This window comes from Mus musculus, chromosome 1, assembly GCF_000001635.26.
Source record: "Mus musculus strain C57BL/6J chromosome 1, GRCm38.p6 C57BL/6J".
Classification (NCBI taxonomy): Eukaryota; Metazoa; Chordata; class Mammalia; order Rodentia; family Muridae; genus Mus; species Mus musculus.
In genome coordinates, this window is record NC_000067.6 from 148,711,809 (window position 1) to 148,721,994 (window position 10,186).

A 10,186-nucleotide genomic window follows, 5' to 3' on the forward strand; every position below is an offset into this window, starting at 1 on the left:
TCCAAGTGGAAGACTTAAGGGAGGGACTGAAGGAGGTGAAGGGGATTGCAACCCCATAGGAAAAACAATGTCAATTAACCAGACCCCTTAGAGCTCCCAAGAACTAAACCACCAACCAATGAGTATACATGGGTGGGTCTGTGGGTTAAAATGGGGCCCTGTGTCTACTCGGAGCTTGGGCTGCTGGGTGAAGCAGATGCAGGGTATGTGACTGTTGCACCCCACGTTGCTCCAGGAGGGCATAGGGCTGTGAGAAGCCACAAGACACTGCTCCAGGGGTGGAGCAGCACAGTCTGAGGTCCCCACGGACCAGCTGGTACTGGCTTGGGGGTCCCCAGGCCTGCACGGAGGCCGGAAACTGCAAGTTCTAGCTCCTAGGCACTGCAGATACCTCTGAATTCCACAGAAAAGGGGCTATGGGCTGACTCAATCCTGGACCAAAGGGAAAAGGGCAGGAAGAGAGTGCTCGGCTGGTTCTCATGAGGATGAGAGTCCTTGGCTTTGTTGGGTGAAGTGGCCAGGAAGGCAGGGAGGCCTCCTACAGGAGATCAGACGTGGCTCTTTAGAGGAAGACCCACTCATTGCTCCGTCAGGGTAGATCCGGATGAGAAGAGGTGGTCCATGGTTTTAAGGAATTTATGGTCATAGTTGGAAGGGGAGCAAAGAGGGTAGAAAGAGGGTAGAGGCAGAGAGAGGGGGAAAAAGTAGAGAACTAGAGGCAGGCCATGGCCACATGGAGAGAGGAAGGAAGGGAATGTGGAGAGAGGGGGGAGTAAGAGGCAAGAGTAAGAGAGTAACAGCAAGAATAAGAGAGGGAGGAGGGGGCAAGCAGCCCCTTTTATAGTGGGCCGGCCTAACCTGGCTGTTGCTAGGTAACCATGGGAGGAGCATACCTGGCTGTTGCAGGGTAACTGTGGGGGTGGAATCCAAAGAGAATAGCAAGAGCTCGGGGCATTGCCCTATATGACTGCTGGACACAGAGTTCTGGAGCTGGGGCCTTTTATCAGGACCCTAGTGTCTGAGAGCATGGCAAACTTCCTTCTGTTCCTTGCAGAGGTATCTGCTGGGTCTCCAGGGTTTAAACCTAGCTCAGCCAGAAAACGGGCTGCTTTCACTGTCCCACATGGGTCCATGGCTCCTGTTACATAAGTAGCAGAGGATGACTTGATCTGACATCAGGAGAGGATGTTGAGGCTTGTTACCCAAGCAGAGGGATGAACCTGTAGTGGGTGAATAGAGGGGGAAGCAACTCTTAGACGCACTCGGGAGGGGAAAAGTGTGGGGGGCTGGCAGAGGGGAAACTGGGAAGGGGGACAACATTTGAAATGTAAATAAATAAAATAATTAATAAAAAAGAAAAGGAAAAATGACAGCACACACTAAAATAAAAAAAACAGAAAAATAAATGATTACAAGGCATGAGGTGAAATACAAGTCTGTACAGCTGACTTTTTTTTGTCTGTTGTGAATATGTGATGTTTATTCTTATGTGTCTCTATTATCTACCCAAAATGGCAAGAGTAGGGTACATAAAAAGTTATTCATGGAAGTCCAAAGGATCTAGGTACAAGGAATTTAAAAACCATTATACTTTTTCTGTGGTATGTATTTTTCGATTAGTATAGCCTACTGTACTTACTTTTTTCAATATTAAAAATAGCAATGTTCCATAAACTAGGAAGATGAATTAAGCAGAAAACCAGCACAGTGCTTTATACATTTCATATATTTTTTAAAGCACCTTCTAAAACACTACACTCCTGATACTCTCTCATCTTTTTGTTTTCAATTTACCTTAAGATGTTATATATTGTGATACTGTTTCTTTTTCTTTTTATCTGTCAAAAGAGTGGTTTTATTTATTTATGAGTTATAATGTGATTTTGAAATATTACATAAGATATATGAATATATTACATACTCACAGTATAACAAGTAATTAAATGACACAAAAATGTGTGCATAAAAGACATTTCTTAAAAAGGAAATTAAATAAGTGGATGAAACATTAAAAATATCCCTACACTAAACCTTTAAATATAAATGATATTCAAACGATTACAAGCAATTGAAAAAAAACTTTGCAATTTATTTCACGTTCTCTCTTTTTTAAACAATGTTTAATGATATGTGTGCTATCCTTATACCTCCTACAATATATAATATTTATAATGGGAAATGGAGAGTATTACTCCAAACCATTTTAGTTTAGAAGAAAAAAAAGAGGCATTCTTAGGAGACCAGAATCACTAATTGCCATCTCTGCTGGTTATAATATTTTATTCATATCTATAATAGTTTCATTAGGTAATATGACTTTGAAATCCCAAAAGACTAGGGGAAAATATTTCTATTAGCAATGGAAGGAGAGTTGCCATAATGAATTTGTATTAACCCACGCATAATAACATTGTGGTCAAACTAACATTAATAGGCACATTAACCTAGAATAAGTGAATTTTCCATTGTCAGGTAAATTAAAATCAATATGAAATGTCTCTTCTACAAAAGCATCTTTACATTGCCCTTCACAGCTGTATAATCATTGCATGCTTTGAAACACAAAAAGTAAGGTGAAAAATAGAATCATAATCAGTGTATAAGTTTGTTCTTTAATAGTTAAAACTAAAGATAACCATATAGAACATCTAGGGAAATCTGCTGATTTAAAGATAGAAACTATGATTAAAAAAAGATATATGATTGTGCAGGGCTTAATGTTCTATAATGAGCATCATGATTGCAATTAGAGACCAGGTCTCATTTTTATCTAGGTCTTTTCTCAGCACACTTTAAGACTATGCTTATTTATTGTATAAATGAGTAGCAATATCAGGAAGCCAGGCAAAGTGAAATTGTCCTTGTGATGACTATTCTTTATTTTATTTATTTATTTATTTATTTATTTATTTATTTATTTATTTATTTTGGCTTTTAGAGACAGGGTTTCTCTGCATAGCCCTGGCTGTCCTGGAACTCACTTTGTAGACCAGGCTGGCCTAGAACTCAGAAATCCACCTGCCTCTGCCTCCTGAGTGCTGGGATTAAAGGCATGTGCCACAACGCCCGGCTGTGATGTCTAATCTTTTTGTCAGCTTGTATACATCTGGAATTTACTAAAAAACCAAGTTTCTTGACATATTTGTGATAAAACTTTACTTAACTGGATCATATGAGGTCAGAAGATGCACTCTAAATATGGGCCATACTTTCTCATGCAGCCTACTTAAAGGACATTGAAGAAAGATGCATTCAGCTGAGATATCCATTCTCTTGTGCTGAATTCCGACTGGATTCTTGGACTTTCTGGTGAGAAATAGGCATTGTTGGACTAGCTGGAGCACAGCATTTAAGCCACTCTAATAAATGCCCCTTTTAAATATAAGAATTCATTCTGTTAGATCTGAATCCTAACTAATACAGACCAGGTCTTATTTTTATCTAGAACTATTTTTTTTCAGTACAATCTAGGACTGTGCTTATTCATTGTATGAATAACAATGTCAGGAAACCAAGTAAAATGAAGTTTTCTTAATATCAACTATGTAATAAAGTTTGAGTATAGCAAGATGGACTACAGAGAAAATTGCCTTTACATACACAAATGATTCTCCCCAAATTTAACTTTCTGCTCCATTATATTTGAGAATGTATGGGATTTATAATGTGGTAAGCAATAATGCTGATCTAGCTAAGATTTTCTAGGTTCTATGACCTCATTAGCTCTGGTTCAGGTGGCTAGTTTTAGAGTACCTGGAATAATTCCCCTGCTTTGAGTGGGCCTTAAGTCCAATTAGACAGCTGTTGGTGGATTCTGTTAAGTAAGTGCCACTTATTGCACCTTGATGCATATTGTGCCATGCTAGTAATTATCATGGTTCATGCATGTTACAGCTGGGTAGGACTGCTTAATCGCTTTCCTACCATGGTAGCTTGCATAGTATTTTTATGCATCATTATTCTTAATGTTAAGAACTCAAGAGATGACTTGGTATTTACAAGTACTTGTTACTCTCCAGAGGTCCTAAGGGAAGTTCCCAGAACCAAGTCACCTGTAAATCCAGGCATAGATGATTCAAACAATTTTTCTGGTACATCAAATATACACAAACTCTTCACAGATAAACAGACAGAAAAACACAATAAAATAAACATAAATATAAATAAAATATTAGTTATGCTATACATTGAAGAATAATATCTAATTATTGAGCATCTTTGTGATGTTTGTCAAAGGTGACTTTTGGATTAATAAATATTAATACATATATTAAAAATTAAAATTTACTCAAAGTCCTCTGAATGAAATGTTTTTTTTAGATAATTCTCTCTCTGATTCTGCCATTCACAGCAAACATATTTCATCTCACAAGCTCTACCTCACAACTGCTGTTCTTGGTGGACACCCAACTTTCAGATACCTCCAATTTCTGGGGTCATTGCTGCAACTTAGGCTTCTTCTCTTTACCCCTGCCCTCTTCTGACCTGTCCTCAGGTATCAGAACATAGTTCAGGAATGCATTCCTGTAAGGAGAATTCAAAGAACTAAACCTCAGTTTCTTCAAAACATGGGGTTGCTCTTGAAATGCGTTTTTGTGCTCCTCCCGGGTATAGCAGATGGGAATGAGTTTACTTCTGAGTCTCTTTATAAAGCTGCTATTGCATGAGACTTTAATGTTCCTCATACAATGGCTCCATTCTCCCAGGTCCTGTATCTTCTAAAGAAGAGACTCCCAGGGAGAATCCAGCCCTGCCACAGTGTGTCAAGCCTCAGCAGCCCTTCATGACCCTTTCCTGTCTTCAAAACAACTATCACCTGGGGAACCTTTACACATGACCAAGTCTTGCTGCCAGCTCTAATACAGCCATGGCTTCTGTGAACTACAGATACTGTGTGCTGACCCAGAGAAAACAACTCTCAGAAGATTTCACCACAACCATGCAGCTCTCTCTTTTTTCTTCATTAAATTTGTTTATACATTCAATTTACAACCCCAAATCATCCCTTCCTCTCCTCCCAGTACTCCTTCATGTAAGTCCTACCCCCATCCCCCTTAGAAGGGGAAGCCTTCCTCTGGGTATCAAACCTCCATGCCCCTCTCCTTGCCAGTTGTTTATATTTTATTTTCAGTTTGTAACCTTTTGCTAACATTGTTCAGACCATATTCTGATCACAAGAAATAGTCAGGATAATCTCCTCTTGTTTATACTTGATCACATATTTAAAGTCACTTTTGACAAGAATGTAGAGAGGAAAGAATGTAAAGAACCACGAATTCTTGTGTATTTTTGGGTGCAAATATAAATTTGCTTAGCCACAGTAGAGTATGGAGGCTCTTAACAATGATAAAAGGGAAACTACCCTATGATTCTGCTTTCCCACATCTGTTGTGATTTGGTTCTATTGTGTCTCCCACAGGCTAATGTTTGAATTGCTTTTCTCCAACCAATGGTACTATTTTGAGAATCTAAGAAAACTTTAAAAAGTAGATCCTAATTGGGACAAACTAGTCCCCACAAGTGGATCTTTAAAGGGAATAGGTGGCACCTCGTTCCTCCATCTGTCTTCTGATTCCTAACTTGTTATGTTGAGAACTGTCCTGCTACCATGAAGCAAGCTGTATTGCCTTGACTAGTCCACTGTGATGGATTCTCTAAGACCACCAGGAAAAAAAAATGTCAGTTGTCTCTCAAGTTCTTTAACTTATTGTCACCACTAAGATGTAGAAATAACTAACACATAATAACAATAGACATAATTGTGTGGCTTATAAGCCTTTGAAATGGGTTTGTAAAACAATTTGAAAAATCATGGAGAGTCTATGTATAGAAGTCTTAGAATGCCAAAAGCAGACCTCAGTTCGAATTACTGTTAGAGTTCTCAGCAGGCTGTGATTCCAGAAGAAACATTGGCAACAAAGCCTATATTCATATGGTTTCATGTGAGACCAATGATTCTATGGAGAATTGGCCTAAATTTAATTTGATGCTGCATTCTGGCATTTTAAAAAATATTTTGCTTATATCATAAAGATGTGAGTTTTGAAGGAATAAAGTAATTAATTTGGTGCACCAGATTTCAAAGCAGATTAGCATTGAGGGTTTGGCATGATTATGACTGAGTCCTATTGCAAGATTTAAAATGAGAATAAAGCATAGATTGACTCAGAAATCTCTAGAAAACATAGTTGCCCCCAAAAGGAACTTACTTAACATTGTGAAAAAAAACAGCTATTAACAAGATTAAATGACTCTATTAAAAAGATACCAAGAACTTTGTACTAGAACAATAGAAAGGATATGTTAAGGTCATATTAGGAATTGCCAAATCACACACAAAAGGCTCAGGTTGTAAAACTGCAAACAAATTAGGATGATTGTCTTTGACTTTCCCCTTAAATGTGTCATGTTCAATTAGGGCCAGCTATGGAAGTCTTTTTCCTGAGACAGATACTCAGTCTCAGAAACCAAGATTGATAACGTTGAAGAAAGTGTTCTCTAGCTGGCATCAAACCTTGGCTTTGCCCATGCCCATTCTCTCTGCAGGTGTAAGTGCCATTAAAGCCTCTAAAAAAAAATCCTGAGAGGGCTAATAAGCAATGTCAAGTTGTAAGGAACCTCTGTATTATTATGTTAATAGTACAGGGATCTTTAAGGTTGTTGTCTATATTGCAGTGGCAGGAACAGGATGATGGAGAAGGCAGGGAAATGAGCTCAAGAAAGCACATGTGCTACAGAAGACAATGCAGGGAGAGTAGGGATGTCTAAGCCAGTTGTAGAATCATCTCAGCACTACATACTCAATCTGCTGACCGAGGAGCTATAGGACTTGGTGATTTTCCATGGAGATCAGTATTGATTTTTCTCCTATTTTCTCATTTTGTGACTCTCATTTGAAACAGAAATGCTTTACTCTGCCAATATCCATTCTAAGTTTTGTATTTGTTTGTTTAATGGTTGTTCTTTTAATCAACAGGGACTCATTGTTGAGAGTTCGAATTGAGCCTTAGAAATGACATTGAAAGTTGGAAACTAATAAGACCAGTGAGAATATTAAAGTTAGATTAAATGCACTCTGCATTATGAGACGGCAATAGTCCTATGAGAATCAGCAGCAGAATTTTGTCGCTTAAATCAGAAATGTCCCACACAGACCCAAGTTTTGGGTCTTTCTCCAAATATATTTTAAAATTTGAGCATGGCTATATACCTCTAAAGGTTAAAACCAGACACTAGCTCCTCCCTTTGTGTATGATTCCTGAGCCACAAGTATGTCATAAAAACTGTATCACAAACTCTTGCAGTCATGAACTACACTGTTTTAGAATGTATCTCCTACAGGGATATACTATAGCTTCTGAAGTGAAACCCATGATAAAGATTTCCCCATGCAAGCTGTTTCAGCTATTTTTTGTGGTCACAGTAGCATGAAAACATGATTTTAAAGAGGTTTGCACATTTGTGTTCATTGTACCATTATTAACAATAGCCAAGGTATGGAAAATTATGCCCATTAATGATAAATCAATATACAAACTAATTATATATGCATTATATTGTTAAATGTAATATTTATTATTTAATCTTGAAAATATGAAGAACTCACCATGTATCTCATGTGCCTTCATTGTTTTGAAATTTAAATGTTTAGTAGTAGATTTTCAAGATACATGTATACATATATTAAAATGTAAAAAAAAATCTTGTTTTATAAGAATATGAATGAATCAGAAGCAAGCTCAATAGGACAGAAACACAAAGGGACATACTGTTGGATCTCACCCATAAGATACTCACAAAAGAAATAAAATGTAGAGTTAGTGTTAGTAGAAGCTGAAGCAGGGACAAAGTTGGACATAATGAAAAAGAATCAAAGTTTAATTTATCTAAGATTAATAACTCTAGAAATACATTGTTTGGCTAAGTACCTTTATCTAATAATATATTATGGTGAAGTTGATGAAATTATAGGTTTTAATTTACAAAAGATATCCATACTAACCATAATAAGGAGCACAGGGGTTAGATTGAAATGCCACAGATATATTTGTGGTTATTGGGAATGGTTTCAAAAATCACAAAAGAAATGGATATGTATGTATCAAATTTGTGTGTGTATGTGTGTTTGTGTGTGTGTATGCTCACGTGTGTGTTATATGTGAGGTAGCATATAATTTTGCATAATTAAATTACGAGTATTTTGTGCATTAATATGTAATCAATTGTGCATATGCATAAGTTATATCATATAAAATGTAGAATGAAATCCCAATAATTTTACAATTGAATATAAAATGTGCATTTTGGTACTAGTATATGTTTTCAGAGAATTGCAATATCCAGAGATTATACAAATATAGATACATGCAGATTGAAATAGAATGTCCGCCACTTTAGGAAACAGAATATTCACATTGTAGCTAGGTCCTGATATATATTTTATAATCCATAAATGTACACCATAGTATTTAAAGGCTTTTCAGAAACTGATGCTTATTTATCTTGATGATTTTTTCTCAAAAAATTTACCTTAAAAAAATGTTTCTCAGGAGTATGTTAAGCTTAAGCTCTAGTCATTGTATGTCCTTCCTTATTTTTTAATTTAGAAAAGAGTAATCATTTTAAAAATCAAAATATCGTATCCACAGTGAATGAGACAAAAATCTAGGAAGGCTGTTTAAGTGTATCACTGGTACACTTAATACATTGATACATATAAATAAGTGATTTATATACTCATCAACACACATATACACACAAAAATATATGGAATGTTGCACGCAATATTTCTGCCATCTTTCAAGAAGTCAATAAGTTTTCAAGAAATTAATCAGAAAAGCTAACATTGGGCTTAACAATAAACTACAGTATATGAGGTAATAAAAATATAAAACTAAGATTCATAAAAACAGTTTTATTAAATGTAAGAAAAACATTCAGTGCTATGAACAGAGAGAATAGATCTATATTGAAATGTAATACTGATAATTTACAAAACATCTAATTCCCTCTTTGATATTTTGTGTTGACTTTTAAATCTCAGTTTCAAGCATGTCAGCATATTTAGCGACATTTGCCTGTATATGGCATTAAGATATTAAGTCAGCATAAAATATAACCTCAGAGAAATAACGAGAGGGAAAGAAATTACTTATTTTCTACTAAGTAGAGTAAAATGTCCTTTTTAACCTTCTTAAAAGCACCCTCCCTCCCTCATTTTAAATTGAGTCATTCTGAGTACCTGAGTTTCATGTTTTATAGTTTCATAATTTGTAACGTCTGGCAAAGATCAAGGATTCTCACTTTCCACCTCACAGATGTCCTTGCAGACTGGAACACGATTTAAATGGTTTACACACATATATTACTCCATTAGTGTCTAATTAAAAGTATGTCTGACAGCTGGCAGACAACGAGGTGTTTCAGATAATCCAAGGGAGCTGATCAAGGAGAGAAAACTGTGCTTGTTCTATTTATAAGTTTAATAGAAAAATTTGGGGGGTTAATTTTAGAAATGTCTTGTTTCTCCAAGTCATATTTCGATCCAAGTTGTCAGTAACATGTTTGTGCTACATTGAGATTAAATGCAATTTTTTTCCTGCAGAATCACATGCTTTGTTTAACTATTCTCCTTAGGTTAAAAAATAAAAGGATGAAGAGTCTTTTTATGTGAAAAAGATATTTGTTCCTTTGTCTACATAGGTTTGTCTTCTGCACTTGTCACAGTTTTACTTGGTCCTTGCCTCTGAGTATTTGTCTTAGCTGCATTGCTAATGAGATGGGGCATTGCCATGGTCACTGTGTTACACAGGGTTCTCCAGAGAAATGGAACAACAGGATGTGCCAGTGCATACATTTAGAGATTTATTTTAAGAAATGGCTTATATGACTGTGGATCTGGCAGATATGGTGTTGGCATGGCAGGCTGGAGACCTCGGGAACAGCACTGGGGCAGTAGAGGCCCAAAAGCAATCTGAAAGCAGACTTTCTTCTCTCTCAGGTGACCTCTTTCTTTGCTCACAAGGCCTTAATATGAAGGCATGCTACATTATAGAAAATGACATAAACATTGTCAGCTCCAAAGATACAGAATTTAAATGTTAATACTACATAAAGTATATCTTCGCAACAAAATCTATAGCTGCATTTAGACAAAATCCAGGTACATGACACTACCTAGGTTGAC

At 36.5% G+C, this 10,186-nt stretch overlaps 1 long non-coding RNA gene across 1 annotated transcript; it reads left to right on the forward strand.

The window, feature by feature from the left end:
• The first annotated feature begins 962 nt into the window (after nucleotides 1-962).
• On the forward strand, nucleotides 963-4,945 carry Gm41966. Its single transcript, XR_878597.1, has 3 exons — nucleotides 963-1,056; nucleotides 3,222-3,309; nucleotides 4,707-4,945. It is a non-coding gene; the product is annotated as a predicted gene, 41966 (long non-coding RNA).
• Nucleotides 4,946-10,186: the final 5,241 nt, after the last annotated feature.